At 42.9% G+C, this 7,231-nt stretch overlaps 10 non-coding genes across 10 annotated transcripts; 2 read left to right on the forward strand and 8 right to left on the reverse strand.

Moving 5' to 3' along the window:
• Window positions 1–2,440: 2,440 nt before the first annotated feature.
• LOC127917259 (5S ribosomal RNA) lies at window positions 2,441–2,559 on the reverse strand. Its single transcript, XR_008097098.1, has one exon. It is a non-coding gene; the product is annotated as a 5S ribosomal RNA (ribosomal RNA).
• Window positions 2,560–2,800: 241 nt separating this feature from the next.
• LOC127917263 (5S ribosomal RNA) lies at window positions 2,801–2,919 on the reverse strand. Its single transcript, XR_008097103.1, has one exon. It is a non-coding gene; the product is annotated as a 5S ribosomal RNA (ribosomal RNA).
• Window positions 2,920–3,161: 242 nt separating this feature from the next.
• LOC127917264 (5S ribosomal RNA) lies at window positions 3,162–3,280 on the reverse strand. The gene has a single exon (XR_008097104.1). It is a non-coding gene; the product is annotated as a 5S ribosomal RNA (ribosomal RNA).
• A 239-nt stretch (window positions 3,281–3,519) lies between these two features.
• LOC127917265 (5S ribosomal RNA) lies at window positions 3,520–3,638 on the reverse strand. Its single transcript, XR_008097106.1, has one exon. It is a non-coding gene; the product is annotated as a 5S ribosomal RNA (ribosomal RNA).
• A 241-nt stretch (window positions 3,639–3,879) lies between these two features.
• LOC127917260 (5S ribosomal RNA) lies at window positions 3,880–3,998 on the reverse strand. The gene has a single exon (XR_008097100.1). It is a non-coding gene; the product is annotated as a 5S ribosomal RNA (ribosomal RNA).
• A 240-nt stretch (window positions 3,999–4,238) lies between these two features.
• LOC127917261 (5S ribosomal RNA) lies at window positions 4,239–4,357 on the reverse strand. Its single transcript, XR_008097101.1, has one exon. It is a non-coding gene; the product is annotated as a 5S ribosomal RNA (ribosomal RNA).
• Window positions 4,358–4,648: 291 nt separating this feature from the next.
• On the reverse strand, window positions 4,649–4,767 carry LOC127917262 (5S ribosomal RNA). Its single transcript, XR_008097102.1, has one exon. It is a non-coding gene; the product is annotated as a 5S ribosomal RNA (ribosomal RNA).
• Window positions 4,768–5,008: 241 nt separating this feature from the next.
• On the reverse strand, window positions 5,009–5,127 carry LOC127917266 (5S ribosomal RNA). Its single transcript, XR_008097107.1, has one exon. It is a non-coding gene; the product is annotated as a 5S ribosomal RNA (ribosomal RNA).
• A 1,507-nt stretch (window positions 5,128–6,634) lies between these two features.
• On the forward strand, window positions 6,635–6,717 carry trnal-cag (transfer RNA leucine (anticodon CAG)). The gene has a single exon. It is a non-coding gene; the product is annotated as a tRNA-Leu (tRNA).
• Window positions 6,718–6,982: 265 nt separating this feature from the next.
• On the forward strand, window positions 6,983–7,228 carry trnag-acc (transfer RNA glycine (anticodon ACC)). Its single transcript has 2 exons — window positions 6,983–7,019; window positions 7,184–7,228. It is a non-coding gene; the product is annotated as a tRNA-Gly (tRNA).
• The last annotated feature ends 3 nt before the right edge of the window (window positions 7,229–7,231 follow it).

Genomic DNA, 7,231 nt, shown 5'->3' on the forward strand with positions numbered 1-7,231 from the left:
GAGGCATCTAGCCTATCCATCCATACATTAAAATCCCCAACAAGCAAACAGTTCTTCCCACATAATCCTCCCATAGACATAAACATAACCCTCCTCTCAATTTCATTATTAGGAGCATAGACATTGTACAACGAGTACTCCACATCTTGATAAGTGAAACCCACTCCCACCATTCGACCCACAGTGTCAGCACATAACAAATTTAAATTAGACACAACATCATGTTTTACCAAAATAGCTACCCCACATGCCCGCACCGTACCATTACTCACGTACATTAGTCCATTCCATCTCTGCCTTACATTCTCCATATACAGCTCAGTCCAATGGGTCTCCTGAAGACATAATATATCCGCAGAGAAGGCTTCCAACACCAGCTCTAGCTTTTCTTTGCTACGAAGTCCATTGGTGTTAATAGATACAACTCTCAACATTATAACTATAAAGAGAGGATGAATCAAGTCCATCATGATTGATCTTTTATCTTCTTTTTCCTCCTGGTTATCATGTTCTTTTTACTATCCCTCCGCAGAGATTGTATGTTCTCCCTCTCTTCCTCCATCAGCTCTTCTTCAGACTCTTTACGTTTGCGAGAGTCATCTCTTGCAGTATCCACCTCTCTAGAGGAGCCCCCCTCTCCACGAGGATCTTCAATAGGCTTAACATTCTGAATAGTCCCGTCAGGTTGTACTTCCTCCATTATAGGCTCTGTGCATGGGTCCTTGCCACACTCAGCTTTCTGTAAATCCATCTGAGCTCTTCCACATCTCGCATCTTCTCCCACCACACCCTCTGATGAATTTAACCATTCTACGGCACTGTCCATACTTGATCCCAGCACCGTCACCCCCATCTCTGCAGACTTGCTACGATTTCTCACCCCTTCATGTATCCCACTGATCCCCTCCATATCATTCTCCTCTCCCAGCTCACTTTCCTCCACACTCTCTTCCTCATCTACTGAGCTTCTCTCATTCATTATCTCAAACTCTTCACCCACCCTTTCACCACATATACAGTTAAATGATTCACATTCCTCACATCTCCTTCTTCTCTCATGACACTCCCGTGCATAATGCCCCTGCTCCATACATTTGTAACACCTAAATTCAGGGCAATCACGTACTACATGACCAGGCTGAATACAAAGCCTACACACTTTCACCTGCCTGTCATGTATAACCCTGAAATATTCAGCCCCCTCCAAAGTCTCAAACTTCGTCGAATATGGCAACGATTGGACATTGCTTGTAAATCGTACCTTACAGAAACGCGTACCGTCTGCAATTTCCGTTCCAGGCCACATTCTCCTCTTGATTGTAGACACTGCTGTGACTCCCCATCCAGCCAATTTATTTATTATATCCTCATCCGAGATATATGTCGGTAAATTCAGAAAGGACACCACCAGTTCATCATGTGACAAATCCTTCGCCATTACACATGAGTCTTTAATTTTAAATCCATCCATAAGTCTCTCCGTCCCTTTTGCATGACTCATTGTTATCTCATATTTATTCTTCGTTTTAAAACGACACCCCACCACCAAACCGCATACCTCCTTGATCCCCCGTAGAAGCTCCATCATCGTTATCTTGTCCTCCCCAATGATCTCCACCGCCACTGTTAACCTTCTTTCAAACACCCGGGGAACAGCCCGTTGCTCAGCCATCTTTTCTCCTGCAGCACCTCTGTCAGTCTTCATTTCCCCTTTCGAATTCTTCCCAGTAGTCGAAGCCATATCGTCCACTCTTCGGTCCGAATCAGAAACCACCGCCACTGTTAAACTTCTTTCAAACACCCGGGGAACAGCCCGTTGCTCAGCCATCTTTTCTCCTGCAGCACCTCTGTCAGTCTTCATTTCCCCTTTCGAATTCTTCCCAGTAGTCGAAGCCATATCGTCCACTCTTCGGTCCGAATCAGAAACCAATCTCCTACTCACATTCATGCTTCTTTACAAGTCCGTTTGGTCTTTCAAACTTCCTTTAAGGAAATGAAAAAGCCTTTCCCCTAACAGCGCAAGCTGCTAGGGGAAAATTCTTCAATAAGAATTGTTTAACAAAAATCACCAACCAAAAAACAAAAAGATTTACTTCAAAACAGCAAACAATGTATTTCTCCAACTCAACAACCAACTCCCTCCAAACACTTCCTCAATCCCAAAAAATGGGCGTGGTCAGGCCGGTGTGGTCGTAAGCGAGAAACTATCTCTTGGTGCACTATATAAAGTCAAAGTGAGTGTGATTAACAGCTGTTGCATTTTCACCATGTAGATAAGTATCTTTGTGTCACTCAAAAAGTGGAAGAAATTGCATATACTGCAGCCATAATTTGTAGCACAGATTGTTGGATGAAATACAAACTAATCTTGCTTACTTATTTCAAAGCGAGGGCACATATTTCCGCCTTGTGGGAAGAAACGGACAAAGAGTTGACAAAAAGCTTACAACACCTGGTATTCCCAGGCGGTCTCCCATCCAAGTACTAACCAGGCCCGACCCTGCTTAGCTTCTGAGATCAGACGAGATCAGGCGTACTCAGGCCGGTGTGGTCGTAAGCGAGAAACTATCTCTTGGTGCACTATATAAAGTCAAAGTGAGTGTGATTAACAGCTGTTGCATTTTCACCATGTAGATAAGTATCTTTGTGTCACTCAAAAAGTGGAAGAAATTGCATATACTGCAGCCATAATTTGTAGCACAGATTGTTGGATGAAATACAAACTAATCTTGCTTACTTATTTCAAAGCGAGGGCACATATTTCCGCCTTGTGGGAAGAAACGGACAAAGAGTTGACAAAAGCTTACAACACCTGGTATTCCCAGGCGGTCTCCCATCCAAGTACTAACCAGGCCCGACCCTGCTTAGCTTCTGAGATCAGACGAGATCAGGCGTACTCAGGCCGGTGTGGTCGTAAGCGAGAAACTATCTCTTGGTGCACTATATAAAGTCAAAGTGAGTGTGATTAACAGCTGTTGCATTTTCACCATGTAGATAAGTATCTTTGTGTCAGTCAAAAAGTGGAAGAAATTGCATATACTGCAGCCATAATTTGTAGCACAGATTGTTGGATGAAATACAAACTAATCTTGCTTACTTATTTCAAAGCGAGGGCACATATTTCCGCCTTGTGGGAAGAAACGGACAAAGAGTTGACAAAAAGCTTACAACACCTGGTATTCCCAGGCGGTCTCCCATCCAAGTACTAACCAGGCCCGACCCTGCTTAGCTTCTGAGATCAGACGAGATCAGGCGTACTCAGGCCGGTGTGGTCGTAAGCGAGAAATTATCTCTTGGTGCACTATAAAGTCAAAGTGAGTGTGATTAACAGCTGTTGCATTTTCACCATGTAGATAAGTATCTTTGTGTCAGTCAAAAAGTGGAAGAAATTGCATATACTGCAGCCATAATTTGTAGCACAGATTGTTGGATGAAATACAAACTAATCTTGCTTACTTATTTCAAAGCGAGGGCACATATTTCCGCCTTGTGGGAAGAAACGGACAAAGAGTTGACAAAAGCTTACAACACCTGGTATTCCCAGGCGGTCTCCCATCCAAGTACTAACCAGGCCCGACCCTGCTTAGCTTCTGAGATCAGACGAGATCAGGCGTACTCAGGCCGGTGTGGTCGTAAGCGAGAAACTATCTCTTGGTGCACTATATAAAGTCAAAGTGAGTGTGATTAACAGCTGTTGCATTTTCACCATGTAGATAAGTATCTTTGTGTCAGTCAAAAAGTGGAAGAAATTGCATATACTGCAGCCATAATTTGTAGCACAGATTGTTGGATGAAATACAAACTAATCTTGCTTACTTATTTCAAAGCGAGGGCACATATTTCCGCCTTGTGGGAAGAAACGGACAAAGAGTTGACAAAAGCTTACAACACCTGGTATTCCCAGGCGGTCTCCCATCCAAGTACTAACCAGGCCCGGCCCTGCTTAGCTTCTGAGATCAGACGAGATCAGGCGTACTCAGGCCGGTGTGGTCGTAAGCGAGAAACTATCTCTTGGTGCACTATATAAAGTCAAAGTGAGTGTGATTAACAGCTGTTGCATTTTCACCATGTAGATGTATCTTTGTGTCAGTCAAAAAGTGGAAGAAATTGCATATACTGCAGCCATAATTTGTAGCACAGATTGTTGGATGAAATACAAACTAATCTTGCTTACTTATTTCAAAGCGAGGGCACATATTTCCGCCTTGTGGGAAGAAACGGACAAAGAGTTGACAAAAAGCTTACAACACCTGGTATTCCCAGGCGGTCTCCCATCCAAGTACTAACCAGGCCCGGCCCTGCTTAGCTTCTGAGATCAGACGAGATCAGGCGTACTCAGGCCGGTGTGGTCGTAAGCGAGAAACTATCTCTTGGTGCACTATATAAAGTCAAAGTGAGTGTGATTAACAGCTGTTGCATTTTCACCATGTAGATAAGTATCTTGTTAAAAACCCGAAAAATAAATAATAACACGATTGCGTTGAAAATACCCATGTGTCAGTCAAAAAGTGGAAGAAATTGCATATACTGCAGCCATAATTTGTAGCACAGATTGTTGGATGAAATACAAACTAATCTTGCTTACTTATTTCAAAGCGAGGGCACATATTTCCGCCTTGTGGGAAGAAACGGACAAAGAGTTGACAAAAGCTTACAACACCTGGTATTCCCAGGCGGTCTCCCATCCAAGTACTAACCAGGCCCGGCCCTGCTTAGCTTCTGAGATCAGACGAGATCAGGCGTACTCAGGCCGGTGTGGTCGTAAGGAGAAACTATCTCTTGGTGCACTATATAAAGTCAAAGTGAGTGTGATTAACAGCTGTTGCATTTTCACCATGTAGATAAGTATCTTTGTGTCAGTCAAAAAGTGGAAGAAATTGCATATACTGCAGCCATAATTTGTAGCACAGATTGTTGGATGAAATACAAACTAATCTTGCTTACTTATTTCAAAGCGAGGGCACATATTTCCGCCTTGTGGGAAGAAACGGACAAAGAGTTGACAAAAAGCTTACAACACCTGGTATTCCCAGGCGGTCTCCCATCCAAGTACTAACCAGGCCCGACCCTGCTTAGCTTCTGAGATCAGACGAGATCAGGCGTACTCAGGCCGGTGTGGTCGTAAGCGAGAAACTATCTCTTGGTGCACTATATAAAGTCAAAGTGAGTGTGATTAACAGCTGTTGCATTTTCACCATGTAGATAAGTATCTTTGTGTCAGTCAAAAAGTGGAAGAAATTGCATATACTGCAGCCATAATTTGTAGCACAGATTGTTGGATGAAATACAAACTAATCTTGCTTACTTATTTCAAAGCGAGGGCACATATTTCGCCTTGTGGGAAGAAACGGACAAAGAGTTGACAAAAAGCTCCACAAGTACAAAGGGATTAGTTGTCCATTTGGGATAGGATCCCACCTCACACCTTTACACACGTGGTTATCCATTCTTCTAGCTCTATAGGCCACACTAGCATAGGTTACAGGTTTGTAGTCAAGCCACAGATTTCAGGTGAGATCTCATGATACACTCAACAATACAACAACACGATTCTCATGAATAACCATTAAGCCATTTGCTAAGATTTCCCCCATTTTCACATGTGGAAACCTGTTGTCACTCTTACCCTGACGGATAGCTCCAGACACTTTTTTGGTCCTATCTGAGGAATTTTTAAATTCATGTCAAAATGGCCATATTCTGAAGACACTCTTAAAGTCTGCAGGGTAATCGAACTGGCCACATCTAAAGTCATTGGTGAGAAACCTTGTTAAACCCTAAAAGAAAAAAGAAAAACACGATTGCATTGAAAATAACCATTACGTCATTCAGGTCGCAGACTCCCCTATAGGCATGGTTTGAAACCCACTCCTGACAACTTTTTAGCGCCTGCATGTCATGCACCTTTGTAAAATCCAGTTGAAAAATAAATGACTTAAGGTAATGTAAATGACACCTCGTTAATATGAGTAGTGAATAACTATCGTATTTTTAATATTCTGCAAAAACAGCTAGTTGATGAGAGGCTGAAAGAGAATTGCAAGAATCGCGCAATTTCACAGGCGGGCCACAAACAGGCGAATAACAAAAAGCATCTCGGAACGCACAACTCGTCGGTCGTTGTCAGTGGATTGTATTGGCGGGAAGAACAAAAATATCGTCTGCAGGGTAATCGAAGTCGCCGCATCTAATGTCAAGCCACAGGTCACAGGTAAGCTGCCTTGTTAAACCCGAAAAATAAATAATAACACGATTGCGTTGAAAATACCCATTAAGCCATTTGTTAAGATTTCCCCCATGTGGACCTGTTGTCACTCTTACCCTGATGATTGCTGATATTTCCATACACTTTTTCGGTCTTATCTGAGGAATTTGATCATTTATATCAGAATGGCCATATTCTGAGGCCAGTTTAGCGTTCATTCAATGACGATTTACTACTCTTTTCCATTGAAGGTCATATTGAGGTTAAATCAATGACTGAAGTTTTTCATTGATAAAAACAAATGACTATTGAAAGTGCAAGTCGGTATCGTGCATAAATTTACTGGTCTCTGTGGTGATTTTAGAAGGCTGTGCCTATTTCTACTTTTACCCCATACTCTTTAACCCGATACCCAAGTACTGTGCTGTAGTCAGGATGGCCGAGCGGTCTAAGGCGCTGCGTTCAGGTCGCAGTCTCCCATGGAGGCGTGGGTTCAAATCCCACTTCTGACAGCTGTTTAGTTCCTCTCAGGAGTCATGCTGCGAAGCAGTAATAATAAGATGACGAAATAACAATTTATAATAAACACTCTCAAATTCAAACCTTCTGGAGCTGAGCAAAGATCAAGGAAAATAAGAAAACAGCTGTACTTAATAACAAATGAATGAGGGGAACAATTCATGTTATTGCATAATGAGTTACTGCATTGTCTTTCAGTTGTAAAATTCTCACTTTCTGTAGGCTATGCCTGGTGGCCCATTCACTGCTGACAAGCCTGTTGTCGTGGCCGAGTGGTTAAGGCGATGGACTACCTGGGACATGGTCCTAGGGCTCAGGTCCTCCGAGAGAGAGAAAGAAAGAGAGAAGGAGAGAATTAGAGAACGCACACTTAGATTCACACAGGACACCGAATAGGACAGGAGAAGTACTCCAGATATAACAAACTGACCCTAGCCCCCGACACATAAACTACTAGAAATCCATTAGGATCTTCCTGCGCAGGTTCGAATCCTGCCGACAACGAAA

This window comes from Oncorhynchus keta, unplaced genomic scaffold (genome assembly GCF_023373465.1).
Source record: "Oncorhynchus keta strain PuntledgeMale-10-30-2019 unplaced genomic scaffold, Oket_V2 Un_contig_11240_pilon_pilon, whole genome shotgun sequence".
Classification (NCBI taxonomy): Eukaryota; Metazoa; Chordata; class Actinopteri; order Salmoniformes; family Salmonidae; genus Oncorhynchus; species Oncorhynchus keta.